Source organism: Myotis yumanensis, unplaced genomic scaffold, assembly GCF_028538775.1.
Source record: "Myotis yumanensis isolate MYYU_CA2020_CCGP unplaced genomic scaffold, mMyoYum1.0.hap1 SCAF_3, whole genome shotgun sequence".
Classification (NCBI taxonomy): domain Eukaryota; kingdom Metazoa; phylum Chordata; class Mammalia; order Chiroptera; family Vespertilionidae; genus Myotis; species Myotis yumanensis.
This window is the reverse complement of record NW_027223754.1, coordinates 68,861,984-68,871,622: the sequence shown is the minus strand read 5'-3', so window position 1 is coordinate 68,871,622 and position 9,639 is coordinate 68,861,984. Positions and strand designations below refer to the sequence as shown.

The 9,639-nt window shown below is 36.7% G+C and overlaps 1 pseudogene; it reads left to right on the top strand.

Annotated features, from left to right (window-relative positions):
• Nucleotides 1-2,341: 2,341 nt before the first annotated feature.
• LOC139006184 (14-3-3 protein theta pseudogene) lies at nt 2,342-9,336 on the top strand (annotated as a pseudogene).
• Nucleotides 9,337-9,639: the final 303 nt, after the last annotated feature.

The following is a 9,639-nucleotide window of genomic DNA, read 5'->3' as shown; positions in this document are numbered from 1 at the left end:
AGCCCACAGCCAATAAGGAGGGATTATGCTATTTGACTGTCCCACCCTCAAAGATGGTGGCACCCACAGCCAAAAGATGGCGGGGCCCTGTCCCCTCAGCCCCATTGCCATGCAGCTGCCTCTGAAGTCCCCCAGTCCTCTTAGCTCCCAGCCACCCAGGGCCACCCAAGGAACAGTTAACCAGGACCGGCCGAGGCTTGTGTTGCCAGCAGTGGCAGCAGCAGAGGTGTGATGGGGGCGTCACCTTCCCCTGATCGCTGGGTTGCCTCCTGCCTCTGAGGGCTCCCAGAATGTGAGAGAGGGCAGGCCAGGCTGAGAGATCTCCCTCCAGTGTATGGATTTTCATGCACCGGGCTTCTAGTTTTAAAATAAAAAAATACTCAAAATTTGATATTAAGGAAATTAACAACAAATGTATATTCAATCTGAAGATTTAAAAATAATATTTGTCTCTGCTTCAAAATAACATTAAGTGATATATTTATTTTAAGCTGTGTATATATAACAGACCCTCTCTCTATATATGTGTCCTCTATTGTTAGCCACCAAAAAAGTACCTGCTACTGCTTTTGCATATCCAGGGAAATATCAACACAATAAAAAAGGCAAGTAATTCTTAGTATCATAAAAAGTTTTGATTTTATGACCACCTGGTAGAGAGTCTCAGGGTCCATGAGATATAAAGTTTAAGATCTATAATAAAAGTGTAGCTTTGCAATTTTTCAGCTTTACAGAAATTATTCTTATTTCTTCTGAACAAAATCATTTCTAACATATTTATGTTTTATATGTAAACATAAACTATAGCTTTGTGATCCTAAGCAATAGTAAATTTTTGGTCTAGCAAGTGCTTATCCATCCATACACAGAAGATAATCTGAGACTTATTGTGAACAACTTATATCATTACATTTATAAATGTAGACAGAATCAAAATATACTTATAAAAATATCAATGATTAAATCTGAATTAAAAATTAAAAAAATTGAAATATTCCTATAAACATTAAAAATTGGAATCAATAATGTAAAATGCATTTTTAAATGAAATACCAACCACATTGTTTTAATGAGTTCTTTTAAATACATCTTAAAGAATAAATTTCACAAACTCTGAAAAAAGGAACATAGAGATGTAAAAGATTTAAATAAAAATCATATATTAAATATTAATATTTAATCAACAGAAAATCCTGAATATCAATTATTAAAATGTACCTCTCAAGTTACTGAGGTGATTGTATCTAAAATGGACTTAATAAAGAGTACTTTCATAGAAAAAAACTTTAGCACACTCTTACACACATCTTCACACACAAATATATACAATCAACAATATAGTAGAAGCATTCAAAGCCAATGCCAACGTTTTTTTTATTTGCTTTGCAATAGTCTGTGTGGTGTAGAAAAAGAAGAGCCACTCAGCTGTCTCTTTAAGGAAGAACTTGTCATGATTGTCCAACAGCCCTTTCAAGAATTGCTCCATTGGAGATCAACCTTGCAACGCCACCTTGCAATGCCCTTCACCAGCGCAGGGCCCGGTCCTCCCTGCCTCCTTGACATTGGGTCTCCTAGGATGCATGGTCTTGCCACCCATTCCAGGTACACCCATCTTGGCACCCCTGGATGACTGGCCCCACTGCCTTGACGTGGGGCCTCAGCCCTGCCACCATGATGCAATGCTCCCAGATTCACAGACCAGCCATCCTGAGCCATTGAGACCCTGGACAAACAGCCCTTCCACCTTGCTACCGGCCCCATATTGGTGACCTGACATCCCTAAGTTGTTTAAGCACACTTATAACCATTATCTTGTATTCTTTATCTGACAAATTGCTTGCCTCCATTTCCTTTACTTTCTTTTCTGGTGATTCCTCCATTTCTTTAATTTGGGGGTTGTTTTTTGTCTCCCATTTTGCAGTCCTGTACTCTGCAGCACCAGTGGGTGGGGGCAGGTATGTGCATCTGGTGGTGATGGTTTGTGCTGCATCACAGTCGTGAGTTCAACCTTCTGGTGGCACCAATTTAGGTGCGCTGCGTTGTTGTGGCAAGTTCATCCATGTGTCTGTGGTGTCAGGTCACAGTGGGATCTGGTGTTCCAGGAGTATAGGGTGAGGCATGCCTGATGGAGGAGGCAGGTCCATGTGTCTAAGGCAGTGGTTCTCAATCTTCTGGCCTTTTAAATACAGTTCCTCATGTTGTGACCCAACCATAAAATTATTTTTGTTGCTACTTCATAACTGTAATGTTGCTACTGTTATGAATCATAATGTAAATATCTGATATGCAGGATGGTTTTAGGCAACCCCTGTGAAAGGGTCATTCGACCGCCAAAGGGGTCATGACCCACATGTTGAGAACCGCTGGTCTAGTGGGTGTTTATCCAAAAGAAGAAGCCCAATATCCAAAGAAGAATAAAGCTGGAGGGATCACAATACTGGATATCAAGCTACACTACAAAGAGACTGTAATCAAAACAGTATGGTACTGGCACAAGAACAGGGATATATATTAATGGAACAGAACAGAGAACCCAGAAATCAACCACACCATCATGAAAAACTAGTATTTGACAAAGGACACAAGATCATACAATGGAGTAAAAACAGTCTTTTCTGTAAATGGTGTTGAGAAAACTGGACAGGTACATGCAAAAAAATAAATAAAAAATGAAACTAGATGACCAACTTACACCATACACAAGAATAAACTCAAAATGAATAAAAGACTTAAATGTAAGTTGTGAAACCATAAAAATCCTTGAAGAAAACATAGACACCAAAATATCAGACATTTCATGTAGCAGAATTTTCACTGATACAATGCTTAGGGCAAGAGAAACAAAATAAAAAAAATAATAAATGGGACTACATCAGAATAAAAAAAAGCTGCTGCACAGCAAAAGAAAGCATCATCAAAATGAAAAGGAAAGCTACTGTGGGAGAACATATTTACCAATGATATATCTGATAAGGAGTTAATTTCTAAAATATATAAAGTACTCATAAAACTCAACAAAATACATACAATTCAGTTAAAAAAGGACGGAAGACCTAAATAGACACTTCTCCAAAGAAGACATGCAAATGGCTAAGAGACATATGAAAAAATGCTCAGTTTCCCTGCTCATCAGAGAGATCCAAATTAAAATGATACAGAGGTACTACCTCATACCTGCCACATTAGCTACCATCAATAAATCAACAAACAAGTTCTGGCAAGGATGTGGAGAAAAGGAAACCCTAGTACACTGCTGGTAGAGGTGCAGACTGGTGCAGCCACTATGGAAAACAGTATGGAGTTTCCTTAAAACATTAACAATTGAACTGCCATTTGACCCAGTTATCCCACTTCTTGGGATATATCCTAAGAAGCTTGAAACTCCACTCAGAAAGGATATATGCACCCCTATGTTCATAGAAGTGTTATAGTCAAGATCTGGAAATAACCTAAGTGCCCATCAGTAGATAAGTGGTATAAAAAAGTTCTGGTACCTTAACACAACAGAATACTATGCACCTGTAAAAATGAAGGATCTCTTACCCTTTGAAACAAAATGAAAGGACCTGAAGAGTATTATGCTAAGCAAAATAAGCCAGTCAGCAAAATACAAATATTGCGTGATCTCACTTACATGTTGAATCTAATGAACAAAATAAATTGACAAATACAATAAGGCCAGAGACATGGAAGAATGGAAACAGACAGACAATTCCTAGAGGGAAGGTGGGTGGGACAGGAAGAGATAACCATATATGTAAACCGCATATATGTAAAACCCAGGACACAGACAATAATGTGGTGAAGGCCTGGGGAGGGGGCAGGAGTGGGGAGGAGGTTGTCAATGAGGGCGGGTGGGTGGTCAGGAAAAGAAGGAAGGAATATCTGTAAAACTTTCAACAATAAAGATAAAATTTAAAAAGGTATATATTTGAGACAGATGTCAAATAGGGTAAACTTTCAATTATGAATAAGTTTTTGTGACAGAGAGATAGTCTTATTAGAAGCTGTGTTAGAAAGATGATATTAGCATTGGGAAAAAACTCAATTTTAAGGTACATAATTTATAAGATTTCTTCTGGAGAAAAAGAGCATTAATTTTCTTATAGAAGAAGTAAAATGTTAAATATTAAGAGTTCTTTCAGAGACTATCCTTTTGATTATATTTAAGAAACCCTCAACTAGTATTAGGTAGAAGTAAACTCTACAAATATATTCTTTTTAAAATTACATTATTGAGATGAAATGTACAGTCATCACATATTTTTATTTCACACTATTATCTCCAATACAATTCCTCATCTTAAAGTAAATGTATATTGAATAAATTATATTTATTGTACTAATATACATTAAACAAATGTAATTTATGCTGTAATTTTAAATATGTTTTGAACTATGTAATATTGGTTTTTATAATATTATCTTTAGGTTTTAAAGGCACTTCATTAAAAATTAAACTAACTGGTGCCTTTTAAATTTGCCTTATAAATAAGTATATCAGGAGAAATTTAGCAGATCCTAGGAAAAAAAGCAAATTTTTTAGTAAACACCCTGAATTATAGTAGTGTAATATACACTAAAATCTTCTATATTACCTATATATCTATGACAAAAAAATATGGAAGTTTTACACAAAATTTTGAAGGCCATATATTTCATGCAAAAAATACGGCATGTACGAATAAGTACCTATTACAATATTTAAAATTATATTTTATATTCCAAATATAATATTCTTCACTTTATTTCATGGCTAAATAAACAGGAAGCTGTTGGGGATAAGAATGGTGAAAAGTTGAGAAATCTGAGATTGTCTATCAAATATTGTCATATATATGCTTAACAATAAAATAAAGATGTTATTCATGAAAATTGTCATTTTATAAAGAAGATATTTTCCAATTTTTCTTGTGAATAATTTCAGTATCAAGTATATTCCCACAAAACCTGTACATTTTTTTGGCTTATTTCCTGATATTTAAAATTTTCATTGTTATTTTAATAAATTATTTTATCAACTCCAAAATAATCTCAATATTTCCAGAAATGAACAATATGCAAATATAATAAATGTCAGCTGCAAAAATATATATGCAACACCCACTTAATTCTTTAAGTTACTGCATCCCTTTTAAATCTGTGCACCATTGTTTAAAGCTTGCTCATTCAGTTTGATTTTGTTTTCCAGGTTGCCACAGCTGAAAATAAATCATGACTTTTTTTATTCTTTGTGATTTTAAGAAAAAAAATGTAACTATTTATGTAAATATAAAATATGCATGTACGTAATCAGAAAGTGATTCTAATTAGCATCTTCTTATTAATAACAACAATAAAGATTTTGTTATTGCTCAATAACCTAATTTATCCTAACACAATTATTTTAATAACTAGTATACAGCTACAAGTAATCATTATAAATATGACTATACAGGCAAATCCCACTTTGGATACACAATATATTTTTTTCAGATTTTTTAATAAAATAAAAACATGAAATAAATACAACATTTGGGGTTACAAAAATAAAAATTCACAATCTGATGATTATTGTAATTGGTAAAATACCATTTTTTACTTATAGTATTTACTATCTAGAGAAAAATAAGAGGCAGATGCAAGTTAGCACACATAAAATATCTTCACTGCTAGCAAATGTGTACTTCAACCCAAACATCTGTTTAATCTTTTTTCTTTGGAGCTTATTCATGTGTGTGATTATATAATTTATATTAATTTATAAAATAATCTTAATAAATGTTAAATATTTTAAAGGAATTGAGGCTTTAGAGAAATTTTGTGACATTTCGAATGAATTTTGTATAATGAAAAAGTTTGTCTCAAAAATTATCAAGATGTTCATATGCCTTTGAGATGTTAGGAGTATTTTGAATATATATACAGTCCACTCATGTCTGGAAAATATTAATAGCATTTGTGTGGAGTCATGGATTTAGTTTGATAAGAAATTTTAATGCTTTTTAGTAATCTTTTTCTGTGAATTCTTAAAAAATGACAATGAATCACAATAATTTTGTACTTCCTTTGAATCCTAACTAATAGAGCTTTTTCAAATTAATTTTGTTAAAATCAAGCTAAATTATTTTTTAAAATTAGCTCTTCTTAGGATGAAAATACTTATGCCATATCTTGTGTTTAATAAACTTCAAAATTTTCTGTAAATTCAACATTAATCAATGAAAGATAATACTTTAAACGATATTTCTTTAAAATTTCATGATTTTAGTGTCTAAAAACAATGATTAATCTCATTAAAAAATTGTTCCCACTAACATTATTAAAGTTTTCTCATTTATTGTCTGTCACCTCTGCAACCTCTCTTTTCCACCTACAACAGATACCTTCAGAATGTGAATTCCTCCCTAACTGGTTTGGCTCAGTGGATAGAGCGTCAGCCTATGGACTGAAGGGCCACAGGTTCGATTCTGGTCAAGGGCATATACCTTGGTTGCGAGCACATCCCCAATAGGAGGTGTGCAGGAAGCAGCTGATTGATGTTTCTCTCTCATCGATGTTTCTAACTCTCTATCCCTCTCCCTTCTTCTCTGTAAAAAATTAATAACAATATATATTTAAAAAGAATAAGAATTCCTTGATGATTACAATATACATGTTACAAATGAACAATTTTTGATTCACTTGTAATTTATTCTTAGACCAATGTTACCTTTTTAAGTACTAAAGGTCTGGTGCACAGATTCTTGCACAGGTAGGGTCCCTCAGCCTGGCCTGCGCTCTCTCACAATCTGGGACCCCTCAGGGGCAAGAGAGGCTCCAGCCTCCACAGCTGGGCTCGCCTACCATGAGCTCAGATTCTGGCTGAGTGACACTCCTGCTGTGGGAGTGCACTGACCACCAGGGGGCAGCTCCTGCATTGAGCACCTGCCCTCTGGTAGTCAGTATGTGTCATAGCAATCAGTCAACCAGTGGAAAGGTTGAGGGGTTGTAACGTCGCTTAGGCTTTTATATACATAGATTCCAAACTTCTAGCATATTACCCTGGCTATTTAGTGAGCAATTGATTTTCTCCTTAAGTGGTAATTGTCTTTATATGGTTCTCCACTCCTTCCTGAACACATGGGAAAAATTACTCTTGCGTTCATGTGGAACATATGACTTAAGTCTGAATCTTTTCCTCATATTTGAGGGTCTCCTAAAGATTCACTTCAATAGTGGCAACTGCCTTATAGTATTTTACTTCCCTGACCCTTTCTCACTCCTCACTTCTCACTGCCTCATTCTCAGCCATCCCCATTCCATTTATAGGGCCTTGAAGGAAACAGCTGGCACCACATGGTTTGGGGGCCATGGCATTGTTAGGGTCCATCTGGAGCGAGAACTTCATCTGAGTTCCTGGGGTACTTTATTTCCCTGGCCCTCATCCTTCCTTAGAGTATTTTGCCTTATCTATTTTCTCATTTAACTTGCTTTCTGCTAAATTCCTGTTTACTGAAGGAGATAATTAGCTCTGGGTGATTATGATAATTTTGTCTTCACTCTCCAGTTATCCTCCCAATAGACATGCAGAAAAATGCTTAGTAAAGTGGTATCCTATGCCTCTTGGAGAAACACAAGCTTTATGCACAGCTTCTGTTACTAGGATGTTTTAGATTTGTGCATGTATCCCCAGAATTTCTGCTTAACCTAACCATCTGCTTTACTCCAAATTAGAAGTAAAAGAAATTTCAGGATTTCTGTCTTATTTTTTTAATTTCACCTAATTTTCACAGAATTCTATGAAAGGGGAGAGTGGTCAGGATTAAGTTAAGAGCTTTCTCTTTGCCTTTCCTTGTTTACCAAACACACTGAAGAAAGTAGGCAATGATATGCTTTTTCATATGTATTGCTGGGATTAAAGTGACATATAGACTATATACATAAATATAGATGTAGATACAAATATAGATGAAGATAGATAACTGTAGATGTAGATAGGTAAAGAGACATAGAGAGATTTAAATCAGTTACATTTCTATTTTTTACCTTTTTCAATTTTTATTTATTTTATTTATTTACTTCAGAGAGGAAGAGAGAGAAAGAGAGAGAGAGAGAGAGAGAGAGAGAGAGAGAGAGAGACACCAATGATGAGAGAGAATCACCCATCAGCTGCTTCCTTCACACCCCACACTGGGGTTCGAGCCTGCAACCTGGGCATGTGCCCTTGACCAGAATCGAGGGACCCTTCAGTCTGCATCCTGACACTCTATCCACTAAGCCAAACCAGATAAAGCTCTTTTTCAATTTTTAGCAGTAATGAGTAGGTCTTATTTTGTGTGGCTTTTACTCTGTCAACATAAGCCAAAATTTTGTATGGAATTTGAAATTAAAGAATTTTTATTTAACTGGACTAAAATCTCTTGTTTTCTTTGTACTATATGAATTGTTTTCAGTTCTGTGTGTTAATACACAGGGACTTGACTCGAGCCTCCACGTGGAGAAGAGAAAGCCCTCCGCATGCCTCCTCCATCCTGGCCAGAGCTTCCCCATGGAGAAGACGGAGCTGACCCAGAAGGGGAAGCTGGCCACCTGGCTGAGCAAGCCCAGGCCTGGCCACTTGCACGAAGGCTGTGAGGGAGCAGGTGCGAGCTGTCCCAGGAGAAGTGCAACCTGCCCTCGATGGGCTACAAGAGTAGGGACAGGGACGCAGGTCCGCCTGGAGGGTCATCTGGAGCATCCAGCAGAAAACTGACGTCTCCGAGAAGAGGTGGGAGCTGATAAAGGACTACTGCAGCTGGTGAAGGACTACTGGGAGAAAGTGGAGTCTGCACTGAGGTCCATCTGCAAGCACCACGGAAGATGCATGTGGTGACGATTGAAAAAGATAATTTCCAAGGAGCTTACCAATAGGCTTTGATGTAAGCAAGAAAGAGATGGAGCCCACACACCCAATTTGCCTAGGTGCGCTCTCAACTTTCCTGCATTTTACTATGAGATCCTTAATAACCCCACGCTTGCCTGCACACTGGCTCAAACCGCGTTTCATGAGGCATTGAACACTCCTACAAAGACAGCACCTTCGACACGCAGGTGCTTAGGGACAGCCTCACATTATGGCTATCTGACCGTGCAGAAGAATGTGCTGTGGCCGAAGGGGCAGAAGACGAACTGCATACAGGGTGTCCTCCTTCCTCCCCCCAGAAACAGTTGTGCACATCTCCATTCTTTATTCCATATGGATTTCCTCAAGCAAAGAAACCCATCCATGTGGATTCAATCCACTGTTTCTCGCCTTCTCACACTGCAGCTGTGGGGGAGCTCCAGTCCTTGATTTGTGTTTGCCCAGGACTTCCTGGTGTGCAGTTACTGCTGTAGAAGAGTGGACATAGCCTCATAAACATAAGTAACTTCCAAACACTTACCGAGAGGACTGAAAATGTACTTGGTATTTAAGTAATATGAACCAGTTCTGCAAGTGACTGTTTTGTATTACTGTGAAGATACGAAAATGTAGTGAATTACAAATTGAAGAGTGTTTTACATAACTTCTTCATTTCTACATTCCCTCTCTTACTCTTCTTTGGGGGTTTCCTTTCAGTGGTCAACTTCACCATTTCTTAATGTGTTCCTTTTTGGCAGGAATCCAGAAGTATTAGACTGAATGGGAAAGCATTTGAC